Below are 20,535 nucleotides of genomic sequence, written 5' to 3' on the forward strand. Positions count from 1 at the left end.
AACAAGCTAGGTGAAGGACGGGTTTCACACACACTTATCTCTCAGAACTGAGCATGTGGAGAGACGTTCGTTCATCTAGCACAAAGGGAACGGTTTGCAGGAGAAACTTTTACTCTGGTTTCTCAGTCTGTTTCCTAGTGCCGGTTTGAAGTTCCTGCAGTTTTCATTGTAAAACCTTGTTGGAGCTAGTACCTTCCCATATATATGTATGGAGTGGAGTTTGCAAGTGAAAAGAAACTTTGTGTTCCAAAGAAGCTAGGTGTAGGACGGCTTTCACACACACTTATCTCTCACAACTGAGTATGTGGAGAGGAGTTCATTCATCTAGCACAAAGGGAACGGGTTGCAGGAGAAACTTTAACTCTGGTTTCCCAGTCTGTTTCCTAGTGCCGGTTTGAAGTTCCTGCAGTTTTCACTGTAAAAGAGAGTTGGAGCTTGTACCTCCCCATATATATGTATGGAGTGGAGTTTGCAAATGAAAAGAAACTTTGTGTTCCCAACAAGCTAGGTGAAGGACGGGTTTCACACACACTTATCTCTCAGAACTGAGCATGTGGAGAGACGTTCGTTCATCTAGGACAAAGGGAAAGGTTTGCAGGAGAAACTTTTACCCTGGTTTCTCAGTCTGTTTCCTAGTTCCGCGATGAACTTCCTGCAGTTTTCACTGTAAAACCGAGTTGGAGCTAGTTCCTACCCATATATATATATGGAGTGGAATTTGCAACTGAAAAGAAATTTTGTGTTCCCAACAAGCTAGGTGAAGGACGGCTTTCACACACACTTATCTCTCAGAACTGAGCATGTGGAGAGACGTTCGTTCATCTAGCACAAAGGGAACGGTTTGCAGGAGAAACTTTTACTCTGATTTCTCAGACTGTTTCCTAGTGCCGGTTTGAAGTTCCTGCAGTTTTCACTGTAAAACCGAGTTGGAGCTAGTCCCTACCCATATATATATATGGAGTGGAGTTTGCAACTGAAAAGGACCTTTGTGTTCCCAACAAGCTAGGTGAAGGGCGGCTTTCACACACACTTATCTCTCACAACTGAGCATGTGGAGAGACGTTCGTTCATCTAGCACAAATGGAACGGGTTGCAGGGGAAACATTTACTCTGGTTTCTCAGTCTGTTTCCTAGTGCCGGTTTGAAGTTCCTGCAGTTTTCACTGTAAAACAGAGTTGGAGCTAGTACCTCCCCATATATATGTATGGAGTGGAGTTTGCAACTGAAAAGAAACTTTGTGTTCCCAACAAGCTAGGTGAAGGACGGCTTTCACACACACTTATCTCTCAGAACTGAGCATGTGGAGAGACTTTCGTTTATCCTGCACAAAAAGAACGGGTTGCAGGAGAAACTATTACTCTGGTTTCTCAGTCTGTTTCCTAGTGCCGGTTTCAAGTTCCTGCAGTTTTCACTGTAAAACCGAGTTGGAGCTAGTCCTTACCCATATATATATATGGAGTGGAGTCTGCAACTGAAAAGAAACTTTGTGTTCCCAACAAGCTAGGTGAAGGACGGGTTTCACACACACTTATCTCTCAGAACTGAGCATGTGGAGAGACGTTCGTTCATCTAGCACAAAGGGAACGGGTTGCAGGAGAAACTTTTACTCTGGTTTCTCAGTCTGTTTCCTAGTGCCGGTTTGAAGTTCCTGCAGTTTTCACTGTAAAACCGAGTTGGAGCTAGTACCTCCCCATATATATGTATGGAGTGGAGTTTGCAACTGAAAAGAAACTTTGTGTTCCCAACAAGGTAGGTGAAGGACGGCTTTCACACACACTTATCTCTCAGAACTGAGCATGTGGAGAGTCGTTCGTTCATCTAGCACAAAGGGAACGGGTTGCAGTAGAAACTTTTACTCTGGTTTCTCAGTCTGTTTCCTAGTGCCGGTTTGAAGTTCCTGCAGTTTTCACTATAAAACCGAGTTGGAGCTAGTACCTCCCCATATATATATATGGATTGGAGTTTGCAACTGAAAAGAAACTTTGTGTTCCCAACAAGCTAGGTGAAGGACGGGTTTCACACACACTTATCTCTCAGAACTGAGCATGTGGAGAGACGTTCGTTCATCTAGCACAAAGGGAACGGTTTGCAGGAGAAACTTTTACTCTGGTTTCTCAGTCTGTTTCCTAGTGCCGGTTTGAAGTTCCTGCAGTTTTCATTGTAAAACCTTGTTGGAGCTAGTACCTTCCCATATATATGTATGGAGTGGAGTTTGCAAGTGAAAAGAAACTTTGTGTTCCAAAGAAGCTAGGTGTAGGACGGCTTTCACACACACTTATCTCTCACAAATGAGTATGTTGAGAGGAGTTCATTCATCTAGCACAAAGGGAACGGGTTGCAGGAGAAACTTTAACTCTGGTTTCCCAGTCTGTTTCCTAGTGCCGGTTTGAAGTTCCTGCAGTTTTCACTGTAAAAGAGAGTTGGAGCTTGTACCTCCCCATATATATGTATGGAGTGGAGTTTGCAAATGAAAAGAAACTTTGTGTTCCCAACAAGCTAGGTGAAGGACGGGTTTCACACACACTTATCTCTCAGAACTGAGCATGTGGAGAGACGTTCGTTCATCTAGGACAAAGGGAAAGTTTTGCAGGAGAAACTTTTACCCTGGTTTCTCAGTCTGTTTCCTAGTTCCGCGATGAACTTCCTGCAGTTTTCACTGTAAAACCGAGTTGGAGCTAGTTCCTACCCATATATATATATGGAGTGGAATTTGCAACTGAAAAGAAATTTTGTGTTCCCAACAAGCTAGGTGAAGGACGGCTTTCACACACACTTATCTCTCAGAACTGAGCATGTGGAGAGACGTTCGTTCATCTAGCACAAAGGGAACGGTTTGCAGGAGAAACTTTTACTCTGATTTCTCAGACTGTTTCCTAGTGCCGGTTTGAAGTTCCTGCAGTTTTCACTGTAAAACCGAGTTGGAGCTAGTCCCTACCCATATATATATATGGAGTGGAGTTTGCAACTGAAAAGGACCTTTGTGTTCCCAACAAGCTAGGTGAAGTGCGGCTTTCACACACACTTATCTCTCACAACTGAGCATGTGGAGAGACGTTCGTTCATCTAGCACAAATGGAACGGGTTGCAGGGGAAACATTTACTCTGGTTTCTCAGTCTGTTTCCTAGTGCCAGTTTGAAGTTCCTGCAGTTTTCACTGTAAAACAGAGTTGGAGCTTGTACCTCCCCATATATATGTATGGAGTGGAGTTTGCAACTAAAAAGAAACTTTGTGTTCCCAACAAGCTAGGTGAAGGACGGCTTTCACACACACTTATCTCTCAGAACTGAGCATGTGGAGAGACTTTCGTTTATCCTGCACAAAAGGAACGGGTTGCAGGAGAAACTATTACTCTGGTTTCTCAGTCTGTTTCCTAGTGCCGGTTTCAAGTTCCTGCAGTTTTCACTGTAAAACCGAGTTGGAGCTAGTCCTTACCCATATATATATATGGAGTGGAGTCTGCAACTGAAAAGAAACTTTGTGTTCCCAACAAGCTAGGTGAAGGACGGGTTTCACACACACTTATCTCTCAGAACTGAGCATGTGGAGAGACGTTCGTTCATCTAGCACAAAGGGAACGGGTTGCAGGAGAAACTTTTAGTCTGGTTTCTCAGTCTGTTTCCTAGTGCCGGTTTGAAGTTCCTGCAGTTTTCACTGTAAAACCGAGTTGGAGCTAGTACCTCCCCATATATATGTATGGAGTGGAGTTTGCAACTGAAAAGAAACTTTGTGTTCCCAACAAGGTAGGTGAAGGACGGATTTCACACACACTTATCTCTCAGAACTGAGCATGTGGAGAGTCGTTCGTTCATCTAGCACAAAGGGAACGGGTTGCAGTAGAAACTTTTACTCTGGTTTCTCAGTCTGTTTCCTAGTGCCGGTTTGAAGTTCCTGCAGTTTTCCCTATAAAACCGAGTTGGAGCTAGTACCTCCCCATATATATATATGGATTGGAGTTTGCAACTGAAAAGAAACTTTGTGTTCCCAACAAGCTAGGTGAAGGACGGGTTTCACACACACTTATCTCTCAGAACTGAGCATGTGGAGAGACGTTCGTTCATCTAGCACAAAGGGAACGGGTTGCAGGAGAAACTTTACTCTGGTTTCTGAGTCTGTTTCCAAGTGCCGGTTTGAAGTTCCTGCAGTTTTCACTGTAAAACAGAGTTGTAGCTAGTACCTCCCCGTATATATGTATGGATTGGAGATTGCAATTGAAAAGAAACTTTGTGTTCCAAAGAAGCTAGGTGAATGACGGCTTTCACAGACACTTATCTCTCTGAACTGAGCATGTGGAGAGACGTTCGTTCATCTAGCACAAAGGGAAAGGGTTGCAGGAGAAACTTTTACTCTGGTTTCTCAGTCTGTTTCCTAGTGCCGGTTTGAAATTCCTGCAATTTTCACTTTAAAACCGTGTTGGAGCTAGTACATCCCATATATATGTATGGAGTGGAGTTTGCAACTGAAAAGAAACTTTGTGTTCCCAACAAGCTAGGTGAAGTACGGCTTTCACACACACTTATCTCTCAGAACTGAGCATGTGGAGAGACGTTCGTTCCTCTAGCACAAAGGGAACGGGTTGCAGGAGAATCTTTTTCTCTGGTTTCTCAGTCTGTTTCCTAGTGCCGGTTTGAAGTTCCTGCAGTTTTCACTGTAAAACCGAGTTGGAGCTAGACCATACCCATATATATATATGGAGTGGTGTTGGCAACTGAAAAGAAACTTTGTGTTGCCAACAAGCTAGGTGAAGGACGGCTTTCACACACACTTATCTCTCAGAACTGAGCATGTGGAGAGACGTTCGTTCATCTAGCACAAAGGGAACGGGTTGCAGGAGAAACTTTTACTCTGGTTTCTCAGTTTGTTTCCTAGTACCGGTTTGAAGTTCCTGCAGTTTTCACTGTAAAACCGAGTTGGAGCTAGTCCCTACCTATATATATATATGGAGTGGAATAAGCAACTGAAAAGAAACTTTGTGTTCCCAACAAGCTAGGTGAAGGACGGCTTTCACACACACTTATCTCTCAGAAGTGAGCATGTGGAGAGATGTTCGTTCATCTATCACAAAGGGAACGGGTTGCAGGAGAAACTTTTACCCTGGTTTCTCAGTCTGTTTCCTAGTGCCGGTTTGAAGTTCCTGCAGTTTTCTCTGTAAAATCGAGTTGGAGCTAGTCCCTACCCATATATATATATGGAGTGGAGTTTGCAACTGAAAAGAAACTTTGTGTTCCCAACAAGCTAGGTGAAGAACTGAGCATGTGGAGAGACGTTCGTTCATCTAGCACAAAGGGAACGGGTTGCAGGAGAAACTTTTACTCTGGTTTCTCAGACTGTTTCCTAGTGCCGGTTTGAAGTTCCTGCAGTTTTCACTGTAAAACCGAGTTGGAGCTAGTCCATACCCATATATATATATGGAGTGGAGTTTGCAACTGAAAAGAAACTTTGTGTTCCCAACAAGCTAGGTGAAGAACTGAGCATGTGGAGAGACGTTCGTTCATCTAGCACAAAGGGAACGGGTTGCAGGAGAAACTTTTACTCTGGTTTCTCAGACTGTTTCCTAGTGCCGGTTTGAAGTTCCTGCAGTTTTCACTGTAAAACCGAGTTGGAGCTAGTCCATACCCATATATATATATGGAGTGGAGTTTGCAACTGAAAAGAAACATTGTGTTCCCAACAAGCTATTTGAAGGACGGGTTTCACACACACTTATCTCTCAGAACTGAGCATGTGGAGAGACGTTCGTTCATCTAGCACAAAGGGAACGGGTTGCAGGAGAAACTTTACTCTGGTTTCTGAGTCTGTTTCCAAGTGCCGGTTTGAAGTTCCTGCAGTTTTCACTGTAAAACAGAGTTGTAGCTAGTACCTCCCCGTATATATGTATGGATTGGAGATTGCAATTGAAAAGAAACTTTGTGTTCCAAAGAAGCTAGGTGAAGGACGGCTTTCACAGACACTTATCTCTCTGAACTGAGCATGTGGAGAGACGTTCGTTCATCTAGCACAAAGGGAAAGGGTTGCAGGAGAAACTTTTACTCTGGTTTCTCAGTCTGTTTCCTAGTGCCGGTTTGAAGTTCCTGCAATTTTCACTTTAAAACCGTGTTGGAGCTAGTACATCCCATATATATGTATGGAGTGGAGTTTGCAACTGAAAAGAAACTTTGTGTTCCCAACAAGCTAGGTGAAGTACGGCTTTCACACACACTTATCTCTCAGAACTGAGCATGTGGAGAGACGTTCGTTCCTCTAGCACAAAGGGAACGGGTTGCAGGAGAATTTTTTTCTCTGGTTTCTCAGTCTGTTTCCTAGTGCCGGTTTGAAGTTCCTGCAGTTTTCACTGTAAAACCGAGTTGGAGCTAGACCCTACCCATATATATATATGGAGTGGTGTTTGCAACTGAAAAGAAACTTTGTGTTGCCAACAAGCTAGGTGAAGGACGGCTTTCACACACACTTATCTCTCAGAACTGAGCATGTGGAGAGACGTTCGTTCATCTAGCACAAAGGGAACGGGTTGCAGGGGAAACTTTTACTCTGGTTTCTCAGTCTGTTTCCTAGTACCGGTTTGAAGTTCCTGCAGTTTTCACTGTAAAACCGAGTTGGAGCTAGTCCCTACCTATATATATATATGGAGTGGAATAAGCAACTGAAAAGAAACTTTGTGTTCCCAACAAGCTAGGTGAAGGACGGCTTTCACTCACACTTATCTCTCAGAAGTGAGCATGTGGAGAGACGTTCGTTCATCTATCACAAAGGGAACGGGTTGCAGGAGAAACTTTTACCCTGGTTTCTCAGTCTGTTTCCTAGTGCCGGTTTGAATTTCCTGCAGTTTTCACTGTAAAACCGAGTTGGAGCTAGTCCCTACCCATATATATATATGGAGTGGAGTTTGCAACTGAAAAGAAACTTTGTGTTCCCAACAAGCTAGGTGAAGTACGGCTTTCACACACACTTATCTCTCACAACTGAGCATGTGGAGAGACGTTCGTTCATCTAGCACAAAGGGAACGGGTTGCAGGAGAAACTTTTACTCTGGTTTCTCAGACTGTTTCCTAGTGCCGGTTTGAAGTTCCTGCAGTTTTCACTGTAAAACCGAGTTGGAGTTAGAACCTCCCCATATATATGTATGGAGTGGAGTTTGCAACTGATAAGAAACTTTGTGTTCCCAACAAGCTAGGTGAAGGAAGGCTTTCACACACACTTATCTCTCAGAACTGAGCATGTGGAGAGACGTTCGTTCATCTAGCACAAAGGGAACGGGTTGCAGGAGAAACTTTTACTCTGGTTTCTCAGTCTGTTTCCTAGTGCCGTTTTGAAGTTCCTGCATTTTCACTGTAAAACCGAGTTGGATCTAGTCCCTACCCATATATATATATGGAGTGGAGTTTGCAACTGAAAAGAAACTTTGTGTTCCCAACAAGCTAGGTGAAGGACGGCTTTCACACACACATATCTCTCACTACTGAGCATGTGGAGAGACGTTCGTTCATCTAGCCCAAATGGAACGGGTTGCAGGGAATATATTGACTCTGGTTTCTCAGTATGTTTCCTAGTGCCGGTTTGAAGTTCCTGCAGTTTTCACTGTAAAACCGGGTTGGAGCTAGTACCTCCCCATATATATGTATGGAGTGGAGTTTGCAACTGAAAAGAAACTTTGTGTTCCCAACAAGCTAGGTGAAGGACGGCATTCACACACACTTATCTCTCAGAACAGAGCATGTGGTGAGACGTTCGTTCATCTAGCACAAAGGGAACGGGATGCAGGAGAAACTTTTACTCTGGTTTCTCAGTCTGTTTCCTAGTGCCGGTTTGAAGTTCCTGCAGTTTTCTCTGTAAAATCGAGTTGGAGCTAGTACCTCCCCATATATATGTATGGAGTGGAGTTTGCAACTGGAAAGAAACTTTGTGTTCCCAACAAGCTAGGTGAAGGACGGCATTCACACACACTTATCTCTCAGAACTGAGCCTGTGGAGATACGTTCGTTCATCTAGCACAAAGGGAACGGGTTGCAGGAGAAACTTTTACTCTGGTTTCTCAGTCTGTTTCCTAGTGCCGGTTTGAAGTTCCTGCATTTTCACTGTAAAACCGAGTTGGAGCTAGTCCCTACCCATATATATGTATGGAGTGGAGTTTGCAACTGAAAAGAAACTTTGTATTTCCAACAAGGTAGGTGAATGACGGCTTTCACACACACTTATCTCTCAGAACTGAGCATGTGGAGAGACGTTCGTTCATCTAGCACAAAGGGAACGGGTTGCAGGAGAAACTTTTACTCTGGTTGCTCAGTCTGTTTCCTAGTGCCGGTTTGAATTTCCTGCAGTTTTCACTGTAAAAACGAGTTGGAGCTAGTACCTCCCCATATATATGTATGGAGTGGAGTTTGCAACTGAAAATAAACTTTGTGTTCCCAACAAGCTAGGTGAAGGACGGCTTTCACACACACTTTTCTCTCAGAACTGAGCATGTGGAGAGACGTTCGTTCATCTAGCACAAAGGGAACGGGTTGCAGGAGAAACTTTACTCTGGTTTCTGAGTCTGTTTCCAAGTGCCGGTTTGAAGTTCCTGCAGTTTTCACTGTAAAACAGAGTTGTAGCTAGTACCTCCCCGTATATATGTATGGATTGGAGATTGCAATTGAAAAGAAACTTTGTGTTCCAAAGAAGCTAGGTGAAGGACGGCTTTCACAGACACTTATCTCTCTGAACTGAGCATGTGGAGAGACGTTCGTTCATCTAGCACAAAGGGAAAGGGTTGCAGGAGAAACTTTTACTCTGGTTTCTCAGTCTGTTTCCTAGTGCCGGTTTGAAGTTCCTGCAATTTTCACTTTAAAACCGTGTTGGAGCTAGTACATCCCATATATATGTATGGAGTGGAGTTTGCAACTGAAAAGAAACTTTGTGTTCCCAACAAGCTAGGTGAAGTACGGCTTTCACACACACTTATCTCTCAGAACTGAGCATGTGGAGAGACGTTCGTTCTTCTAGCACAAAGGGAACGGGTTGCAGGAGAATCTTTTTCTCTGGTTTCTCAGTCTGTTTCCTAGTGCCGGTTTGAAGTTCCTGCAGTTTTCACTGTAAAACCGAGTTGGAGCTAGACCCTACCCATATATATATATGGAGTGGTGTTTGCAACTGAAAAGAAACTTTGTGTTGCCAACAAGCTAGGTGAAGGACGGCTTTCACACACACTTATCTCTCAGAACTGAGCATGTGGAGAGACGTTCGTTCATCTAGCACAAAGGGAACGGGTTGCAGGAGAAACTTTTACTCTGGTTTCTCAGTCTGTTTCCTAGTACCGGTTTGAAGTTCCTGCAGTTTTCTCTGTAAAACCGAGTTGGAGCTAGTCCCTACCTATATATATATATGGAGTGGAATAAGCAACTGAAAAGAAACTTTGTGTTCCCAACAAGCTAGGTGAAGGACGGCTTTCACACACACTTATCTCTCAGATGTGAGCATGTGGAGAGACGTTCGTTCATCTATCACAAAGGGAACGGGTTGCAGGAGAAACTTTTACCCTGGTTTCTCAGTCTGTTTCCTAGTGCCGGTTTGAAGTTCCTGCAGTTTTCTCTGTAAAATCGAGTTGGAGCTAGTACCTCCCCATATATATGTATGGAGTGGAGTTTGCAACTGGAAAGAAACTTTGTGTTCCCAACAAGCTAGGTGAAGGACTGCTTTCACACACACTTATCTCTCAGAACTGAGCCTGTGGAGATACGTTCGTTCATCTAGCACAAAGGGAACGGGTTGCAGGAGAAACTTTTACTCTGGTTTCTCAGACTGTTTCCTAGTGCCGGTTTGAAGTTCCTGCATTTTCACTGTAAAACCGAGTTGGAGCTAGTCCCTACCCATATATATGTATGGAGTGGAGTTTGCAACTGAAAAGAAACTTTGTGTTCCCAACAAGGTAGGTGAATGACGGCTTTCACACACACTTATCTCTCAGAACTGAGCATGTGGAGAGACGTTCGTTCATCTAGCACAAAGGGAACGGGTTGCAGGAGAAACTTTTACTCTGGTTTCTCAGTCTGTTTCCTAGTGCCGGTTTGAATTTCCTGCAGTTTTCACTGTAAAAACGAGTTGGAGCTAGTACCTCCCCATATATATGTATGGAGTGGAGTTTGCAACTGAAAATAAACTTTGTGTTCCCAACAAGCTAGGTGAAGGACGGCTTTCACACACACTTTTCTCTCAGAACTGAGCATGTGGAGAGACGTTCGTTCATCTAGCACAAAGGGAACGGGTTGCAGGAGAATCTTTTTCTCTGGTTTCTCAGTCTGTTTCCTAGTGCCGGTTTGAAGTTCCTGCAGTTTTCACTGTAAAACCGAGTTGGAGCTAGACCCTACCCATATATATATATGGAGTTGTGTTTGCAACTGAAAAGAAACTTTGTGTTGCCAACAAGCTAGGTGAAGGACGGCTTTCACACACACTTATCTCTCAGAACTGAGCATGTGGAGAGACGTTCGTTCATCTAGCACAAAGGGAACGGGTTGCAGGAGAAACTTTTACTCTGGTTTCTCAGTCTGTTTCCTAGTACCGGTTTGAAGTTCCTGCAGTTTTCACTGTAAAACCGAGTTGGAGCTAGTCCCTACCTATATATATATATGGAGTGGAATAAGCAACTGAAAAGAAACTTTGTGTTCCCAACAAGCTAGGTGAAGGACGGCTTTCACACACACTTATCTCTCAGATGTGAGCATGTGGAGAGACGTTCGTTCATCTAGCACAAAGGGAACGGGTTGCAGGAGAAACTTTTACCCTGGTTTCTCAGTCTGTTTCCTAGTGCCGGTTTGAAGTTCCTGCAGTTTTCTCTGTAAAATCGAGTTGGAGCTAGTACCTCCCCATATATATGTATGGAGTGGAGTTTGCAACTGGAAAGAAACTTTGTGTTCCCAACAAGCTAGGTGAAGGACGGCTTTCACACACACTTTTCTCTCAGAACTGAGCATGTGGAGAGACGTTCGTTCATCTAGCACAAAGGGAACGGGTTGCAGGAGAAACTTTACTCTGGTTTCTGAGTCTGTTTCCAAGTGCCGGTTTGAAGTTCCTGCAGTTTTCACTGTAAAACAGAGTTGTAGCTAGTACCTCCCCGTATATATGTATGGATTGGAGATTGCATTTGAAAAGAAACTTTGTGTTCCAAAGAAGCTAGGTGAAGGACGGCTTTCACAGACACTTATCTCTCTGAACTGAGCATGTGGAGAGACGTTCGTTCATCTAGCACAAAGGGAAAGGGTTGCAGGAGAAACTTTTACTCTGGTTTCTCAGTCTGTTTCCTAGTGCCGGTTTGAAGTTCCTGCAATTTTCACTTTAAAACCGTGTTGGAGCTAGTACATCCCATATATATGTATGGAGTGGAGTTTGCAACTGAAAAGAAACTTTGTGTTCCCAACAAGCTAGGTGAAGTACGGCTTTCACACACACTTATCTCTCAGAACTGAGCATGTGGAGAGACGTTCGTTCTTCTAGCACAAAGGGAACGGGTTGCAGGAGAATCTTTTTCTCTGGTTTCTCAGTCTGTTTCCTAGTGCCGGTTTGAAGTTCCTGCAGTTTTCACTGTAAAACCGAGTTGGAGCTAGACCCTACCCATATATATATATGGAGTTGTGTTTGCAACTGAAAAGAAACTTTGTGTTGCCAACAAGCTAGGTGAAGGACGGCTTTCACACACACTTATCTCTCAGAACTGAGCATGTGGAGAGACGTTCTTTCATCTAGCACAAAGGGAACGGGTTGCAGGAGAAACTTTTACTCTGGTTTCTCAGTCTGTTTCCTAGTACCGGTTTGAAGTTCCTGCAGTTTTCACTGTAAAACCGAGTTGGAGCTAGTCCCTACCTATATATATATATGGAGTGGAATAAGCAACTGAAAAGAAACTTTGTGTTCCCAACAAGCTAGGTGAAGGACGGCTTTCACACACACTTATCTCTCAGATGTGAGCATGTGGAGAGACGTTCGTTCATCTATCACAAAGGGAACGGGTTGCAGGAGAAACTTTTACCCTGGTTTCTCAGTTTGTTTCCTAGTGCCGGTTTGAATTTCCTGCAGTTTTCACTGTAAAACCGAGTTGGAGCTAGTCCCTACCCATATATATATATGGAGTGGAGTTTGCAACTGAAAAGAAACTTTGTGTTCCCAACAAGCTAGGTGAAGTACGGCTTTCACACACACTTTTCTCTCAGAACTGAGCATGTGGAGAGACGTTCATTCATCTAGCACAAAGGGAACGGGTTGCAGGAGAAATTTCCTCTGGTTTCTCAGTCTGTTTCCTAGTGCCGGTATGAAGTTCCTGCAGTTTTCACTGTAAAACCGAGTTGGAGCTAGTCCCTACCCATATATATGTATGGAGTGGAGTTTGCAACTGAAAAGAAACTTTGTGTTCCCAACAAGCTAGGTGAAGGACGGCTTTCACACACACTTATCACTCAGAACTGTGCATGTGGAGAGACGTTCGTTCATCTAGCACAAAGGGAACGGGTTGCAGAAGAAACTTTTACTCTGGTTTCTCAGTCTGTTTCCTAGTGCCGGTTTGAAGTTCCTGCAGTTTTCACTGTAAAACCGAGTTGGAGCTAGTCCCTACCCATACATATATATGGAGTGGAGTTAGCAACTGAAAAGAAACTTAGTGTTCCCAACAAGCTAGGTGAAGGACGGCTTTCACACACACTTATCTCTCACTACTGAGCATGTGGAGAGACGTTCGTTCATCTAGCCCAAATGGAACGGGTTGCAGGGAATATATTGACTCTGGTTTCTCAGTCTGTTTCCTAGTGCCGGTTTGAAGTTCCTGCAGTTTTCACTGTAAAACCGGGTTGGAGCTAGTACCTCCCCATATATATGTATGGATTGGAGTTTGCAACTGAAAAGAAACTTTGTGTTCCCAACAAGCTAGGTGAAGGACGGCATTCACACACACTTATCTCTCAGAACTGATCATGTGGAGAGACGTTCGTTCATCTAGCACAAAGGGAACGGGATGCAGGAGAAACTTTTACTCTGGTTTCTCAGTCTGTTTCCTAGTGCCGGTTTGAAGTTCCTGCAGTTTTCTCTGTAAAACCGAGTTGGAGCTAGTACCTCCCCATATATATGTATGGAGTGGAGTTTGCAACTGGAAAGAAACTTTGTGTTCCCAACAAGCTAGGTGAAGGATGGCTTTCACACACACTTATCTCTCAGAACTGAGCATGTGGAGATACGTTCGTTCATCTAGCACAAAGGGAACGGGTTGCAGGAGAAACTTTTACTCTGGTTTCCCAGTCTGTTTCCTAGTGCCGGTTTGAAGTTCCTGCATTTTCACTGTAAAACCGAGTTGGAGCTAGTCCCTACCCATATATATGTATGGAGTGGACTTTGCAACTGAAAAGAAACTTTGTGTTCCCAACAAGGTATGTGAATGACGGCTTTCACACACACTTATCTCTCAGAACTGAGCATGTGGAGAGACGTTCGTTCATCTAGCACAAAGGGAACGGGTTGCAGGAGAAACTTTTACTCTGGTTTCTCAGTCTGTTTCCTAGTGCCGGTTTGAATTTCCTGCAGTTTTCACTGTAAAAACGAGTTGGAGCTAGTACCTCCCCATATATATGTATGGAGTGGAGTTTGCAACTGAAAATAAACTTTGTGTTCCCAACAAGCTAGGTGAAGGACGGCTTTCACACACACTTTTCTCTCACAACTGAGCATGTGGAGAGACGATCGTTCATCTAGCACAAAGGGAACGGGTTGCAGGAGAAATTTTACTCTGGTTTCTCAGTCTGTTTCCTAGTGCTGGTTTGAAGTTCCTGCAGTTTTCACTGTAAAACCGTGTTGGAGTTAGTACCTACCCATATATATGTATGGAGTGGAGTTTGCAACTGGAAAGAAACTTTGTGTTCCCAACAAGCTAGGTGAAGGACGGCTTTCACACACACTTATCACTCAGAACTGAGCATGTGGAGAGACATTCGTTCATCTAGCACAAATGGAACGGGTTGCAGGAGAAACTTTTACTCTGGTTTCTCAGTCTGTTTCCTAGTGCCGGTTTGAAGTTCCTGCAGGTTTCACTGTAAATACGAGTTGGAGTTAGTACCTCCCGATATATATGTTTGGAGTGGCGTTTGCAACTGGAAAGAAACTTTGTGTTCCCAACAATCTAGGTGAAGGACGGCTTTCACACACACTTATCTCTCAGAACTGAGCCTGTGGAGATACGTTCGTTCATCTAGCACAAAGGGAACGGGTTGCAGGAGAAACTTTTACTCTGGTTTCTCAGTCTGTTTCCTAGTGCCGGTTTGAAGTTCCTGCATTTTCACTGTAAAACCGAGTTGGAGCTCGTCCCTACCCATATATATGTATGGAGTGGAGTTTGCAACTGAAAAGAAACTTTGTGTTCCCAACAAGGTAGGTGAATGACGGCTTTCACACACACTTTTCTCTCAGAACTGAGCATGTGGAGAGACGTTCGTTCATCTAGCACAAAGGGAACGGGTTGCAGGAGAAATTTCCTCTGGTTTCTCAGTCTGTTTCCTAGTGCCGGTATGAAGTTCCTGCAGTTTTCACTGTAAAACCGAGTTGGAGCTAGTCCCTACCCATATATATGTATGGAGTGGAGTTTGCAACTGAAAAGAAACTTTGTGTTCCCAACAAGCTAGGTGAAGAACGGCTTTCACACACACTTATCACTCAGAACTGTGCATGTGGAGAGACGTTCGTTCATCTAGCACAAAGGGAACGGGTTGCAGAAGAAACTTTTACTCTGGTTTCTCAGTCTGTTTCCTAGTGCCGGTTTGAAGTTCCTGCAGTTTTCACTGTAAAACCGAGTTGGAGCTAGTCCCTACACATACATATATATGGAGTGGAGTTAGCAACTGAAAAGAAACTTAGTGTTCCCAACAAGCTAGGTGAAGGACGGCTTTCACACACACTTATCTCTCAATACTGAGCATGTGGAGAGACGTTCGTTCATCTAGCCCAAATGGAACGGGTTGCAGGGAATATATTGACTCTGGTTTCTCAGTATGTTTCCTAGTGCCGGTTTGAAGTTCCTGCAGTTTTCACTGTAAAACCGAGTTGGAGTTAGTACCTCCCCATATATATGTATGGAGTGGAGTTTGCAACTGAAAAGAAACTTTGTGTTCCCAACAAGCTAGGTGAAGGACGGCATTCACACACTCTTATCTCTCAGAACTGAGCATGTGGAGAGACGTTCGTTCATCTAGCACAAAGGGAACGGGATGCAGGAGAAACTTTTACTCTGGTTTCTCAGTCTGTTTCCTAGTGCCGGTTTGAAGTTCCTGCAGTTTTCTCTGTAAAACCGAGTTGGAGCTAGTACCTCCCCATATATATGTATGGAGTGGAGTTTGCAACTGGAAAGAAACTTTGTGTTCCCAACAAGCTAGGTGAAGGACGGCTTTCACACACACTTATCTCTCAGAACTGAGCATGTGGAGATACGTTCGTTCATCTAGCACAAAGGGAACGGGTTGCAGGAGAAACTTTTACTCTGGTTTCCCAGTCTGTTTCCTAGTGCCGGTTTGAAGTTCCTGCATTTTCACTGTAAAACCGAGTTGGAGCTAGTCCCTACCCATATATATGTATGGAGTGGAGTTTGCAACTGAAAAGAAACTTTGTGTTCATAACAAGGTAGGTGAATGACGGCTTTCACACACACTTATCTCTCTGAACTGAGCATGTGGAGAGACGTTCGTTCATCTAGCACAAAGGGAACGGGTTGCAGGAGAAACTTTTACTCTGGTTTCTCAGTCTGTTTCCTAGTGCCGGTTTGAAGTTCGTGCAGTTTTCACTGTAAAAACGAGTTGGAGCTAGTACCTACCCATATATATGTATGGAGTGGAGTTTGCAACTGAAAATAAACTTTGTGTTCCCAACAAGCTAGGTGAAGGACGGCTTTCACACACACTTTTCTCTCACAACTGAGCATGTGGAGAGACGATCGTTCATCTAGCACAAAGGGAACGGGTTGCAGGAGAAATTTTACTCTGGTTTCTCAGTCTGTTTCCTAGTGCTGGTTTGAAGTTCCTGCAGTTTTCACTGTAAAACCGTGTTGGAATTAGTACCTACCCATATATATGTATGGAGTGGAGTTTGCAACTGAAAAGAAACTTTGTGTTCCCAAAAAGCTAGGTGAAGGACGGCTTTCACACACACTTATCACTCAGAACTGAGCATGTGGAGAGACATTCGTTCATCTAGCACAAATGGAACGGGTTGCAAGAGAAACTTTTACTCTGGTTTCTCAGTCTGTTTCCTAGTGCCGGTTTGAAGTTCCTGCAGTTTTCACTGTAAAAACGAGTTGGAGTTAGTACCTCCCGATATATATGTTTGGAGTGGAGTTTGCAACTGGAAAGAAACTTTGTGTTCCCAACAAGCTAGGTGAAGGACGGCTTTCACACACACTTATCTCTCAGAACTGAGCCTGTGGAGATACGTTCGCTCATCTAGCACAAAGGGAACGGGTTGAAGGAGAAACTTTTACTCTGGTTTCTCAGTCTGTTTCCTAGTGCCGGTTTGAAGTTCCTGCATTTTCACTGTAAAACCGAGTTGGAGCTCGTCCCTACCCATATATATGTATGGAGTGGAGTTTGCAACTGAAAAGAAACTTTGTGTTCCCAACAAGGTAGGTGAATGACGGCTTTCACACACACTTTTCTCTCAGAACTGAGCATGTGGAGAGACGTTCGTTCATCTAGCACAAAGGGAACGGGTTGCAGGAGAAATTTCCTCTGGTTTCTCAGTCTGTTTCCTAGTGCCGGTATGAAGTTCCTGCAGTTTTCACTGTAAAACCGAGTTGGAGCTAGTCCCTACCCATATATATGTATGGAGTGGAGTTTGCAACTGAAAAGAAACTTTGTGTTCCCAACAAGCTAGGTGAAGAACGGCTTTCACACACACTTATCACTCAGAACTGTGCATGTGGAGAGACGTTCGTTCATCTAGCACAAAGGGAACGGGTTGCAGAAGAAACTTTTACTCTGGTTTCTCAGTCTGTTTCCTAGTGCCGGTTTGAAGTTCCTGCAGTTTTCACTGTAAAACCGAGTTGGAGCTAGTCCCTACACATACATATATATGGAGTGGAGTTAGCAACTGAAAAGAAACTTAGTGTTCCCAACAAGCTAGGTGAAGGACGGCTTTCACACACACTTATCTCTCAATACTGAGCATGTGGAGAGACGTTCGTTCATCTAGCCCAAATGGAACGGGTTGCAGGGAATATATTGACTCTGGTTTCTCAGTATGTTTCCTAGTGCCGGTTTGAAGTTCCTGCAGTTTTCACTGTAAAACCGAGTTGGAGTTAGTACCTCCCCATATATATGTATGGAGTGGAGTTTGCAACTGAAAAGAAACTTTGTGTTCCCAACAAGCTAGGTGAAGGACGGCATTCACACACTCTTATCTCTCAGAACTGAGCATGTGGAGAGACGTTCGTTCATCTAGCACAAAGGGAACGGGATGCAGGAGAAACTTTTACTCTGGTTTCTCAGTCTGTTTCCTAGTGCCGGTTTGAAGTTCCTGCAGTTTTCTCTGTAAAACCGAGTTGGAGCTAGTACCTCCCCATATATATGTATGGAGTGGAGTTTGCAACTGGAAAGAAACTTTGTGTTCCCAACAAGCTAGGTGAAGGACGGCTTTCACACACACTTATCTCTCAGAACTGAGCATGTGGAGATACGTTCGTTCATCTAGCACAAAGGGAACGGGTTGCAGGAGAAACTTTTACTCTGGTTTCCCAGTCTGTTTCCTAGTGCCGGTTTGAAGTTCCTGCATTTTCACTGTAAAACCGAGTTGGAGCTAGTCCCTACCCATATATATGTATGGAGTGGAGTTTGCAACTGAAAAGAAACTTTGTGTTCATAACAAGGTAGGTGAATGACGGCTTTCACACACACTTATCTCTCAGAACTGAGCATGTGGAGAGACGTTCGTTCATCTAGCACAAAGGGAACGGGTTGCAGGAGAAACTTTTACTCTGGTTTCTCAGTCTGTTTCCTAGTGCCGGTTTGAAGTTCGTGCAGTTTTCACTGTAAAAACGAGTTGGAGCTAGTACCTCCCCATATATATGTATGGAGTGGAGTTTGCAACTGAAAATAAACTTTGTGTTCCCAACAAGCTAGGTGAAGGACGGCTTTCACACACACTTTTCTCTCACAACTGAGCATGTGGAGAGACGATCGTTCATCTAGCACAAAGGGAACGGGTTGCAGGAGAAATTTTACTCTGGTTTCTCAGTCTGTTTCCTAGTGCTGGTTTGAAGTTCCTGCAGTTTTCACTGTAAAACCGTGTTGGAGTTAGTACCTACCCATATATATGTATGGAGTGGAGTTTGCAACTGAAAAGAAACTTTGTGTTCCCAAAAAGCTAGGTGAAGGACGGCTTTCACACACACTTATCACTCAGAACTGAGCATGTGGAGAGACATTCGTTCATCTAGCACAAATGGAACGGGTTGCAAGAGAAACTTTTACTCTGGTTTCTCAGTCTGTTTCCTAGTGCCGGTTTGAAGTTCCTGCAGTTTTCACTGTAAAAACGAGTTGGAGTTAGTACCTCCCGATATATATGTTTGGAGTGGAGTTTGCAACTGGAAAGAAACTTTGTGTTCCCAACAAGCTAGGTGAAGGACGGCTTTCACACACACTTATCTCTCAGAACTGAGCCTGTGGAGATACGTTCGCTCATCTAGCACAAAGGGAACGGGTTGAAGGAGAAACTTTTACTCTGGTTTCTCAGTCTGTTTCCTAGTGCCGGTTTGAAGTTCCTGCAGTTTTCACTGTAAAAACGAGTTGGAGCTAGTACCTCCCCATATATATGTATGGAGTGGAGTTTGCAACTGAAAAGAAACTTTGTGTTCCCAACAAGCTAGGTGAAGGACGGCTTTCACACACACTTTTCTCTCAGAACTGAGCATGTGGAGAGACGTTCGTTCATCTAGCACAAAGGGAACGGGTTGCAGGAGAAATTTCCTCTGGTTTCTCAGTCTGTTTCCTAGTGCCGGTATGAAGTTCCTGCAGTTTTCACTGTAAAACCGAGTTGGAGCTAGTCCCTACCCATATATATGTATGGAGTGGAGTTTGCAACTGAAAAGAAACTTTGTGTTCCCAACAAGCTAGGTGAAGGACGGCTTTCACACACACTTATCACTCAGAACTGTGCATGTGGAGAGACGTTCGTTCATCTAGCACAAAGGGAACGGGTTGCAGAAGAAACTTTTACTCTGGTTTCTCAGTCTGTTTCCTAGTGCCGGTTTGAAGTTCCTGCAGTTTTCACTGTAAAACCGAGTTGGAGCTAGTCCCTACACATACATATATATGGAGTGGAGTTAGCAACTGAAAAGAAACTTAGTGTTCCCAACAAGCTAGGTGAAGGACGGCTTTCACACACACTTATCTCTCACTACTGAGCATGTGGAGAGACGTTCGTTCATCTAGCCCAAATGGAACGGGTTGCAGGGAATATATTGACTCTGGTTTCTCAGTATGTTTCCTAGTGCCGGTTTGAAGTTCCTGCAGTTTTCACTGTAAAACCGAGTTGGAGTTAGTACCTCCCCATATATATGTATGGAGTGGAGTTTGCAACTGAAAAGAAACTTTGTGTTCCCAACAAGCTAGGTGAAGGACGGCATTCACACACTCTTATCTCTCAGAACTGAGCATGTGGAGAGACGTTCGTTCATCTAGCACAAAGGGAACGGGATGCAGGAGAAACTTTTACTCTGGTTTCTCAGTCTGTTTCCTAGTGCCGGTTTGAAGTTCCTGCAGTTTTCTCTGTAAAACCGAGTTGGAGCTAGTACCTCCCCATATATATGTATGGAGTGGAGTTTGCAACTGGAAAGAAACTTTGTGTTCCCAACAAGCTAGGTGAAGGACGGCTTTCACACACACTTATCTCTCAGAACTGAGCATGTGGAGATACGTTCGTTCATCTAGCACAAAGGGAACGGGTTGCAGGAGAAACTTTTACTCTGGTTTCCCAGTCTGTTTCCTAGTGCCGGTTTGAAGTTCCTGCATTTTCACTGTAAAACCGAGTTGGAGCTAGTCCCTACCCATATATATGTATGGAGTGGAGTTTGCAACTGAAAAGAAACTTTGTGTTCCCAACAAGGTAGGTGAATGACGGCTTTCACACACACTTATCTCTCAGAACTGAGCATGTGGAGAGACGTTCGTTCATCTAGCACAAAGGGAACGGGTTGCAGGAGAAACTTTTACTCTGGTTTCTCAGTCTGTTTCCTAGTGCCGGTTTGAAGTTCGTGCAGTTTTCACTGTAAAAACGAGTTGGAGCTAGTACCTCCCCATATATATGTATGGAGTGGAGTTTGCAACTGAAAAAAACTTTGTGTTCCCAACAAGCTAGGTGAAGGACGGCTTTCACACACACTTTTCTCTCACAACTGAGCATGTGGAGAGACGATCGTTCATCTAGCACAAAGGGAACGGGTTGCAGGAGAAATTTTACTCTGGTTTCTCAGTCTGTTTTCTAGTGCTGGTTTGAAGTTCCTGCAGTTTTCACTGTAAAACCGTGTTGGAGTTAGTACCTACCCATATATA

Source organism: Camelus bactrianus, unplaced genomic scaffold, assembly GCF_048773025.1.
Source record: "Camelus bactrianus isolate YW-2024 breed Bactrian camel unplaced genomic scaffold, ASM4877302v1 HiC_scaffold_30, whole genome shotgun sequence".
Classification (NCBI taxonomy): Eukaryota; Metazoa; Chordata; class Mammalia; order Artiodactyla; family Camelidae; genus Camelus; species Camelus bactrianus.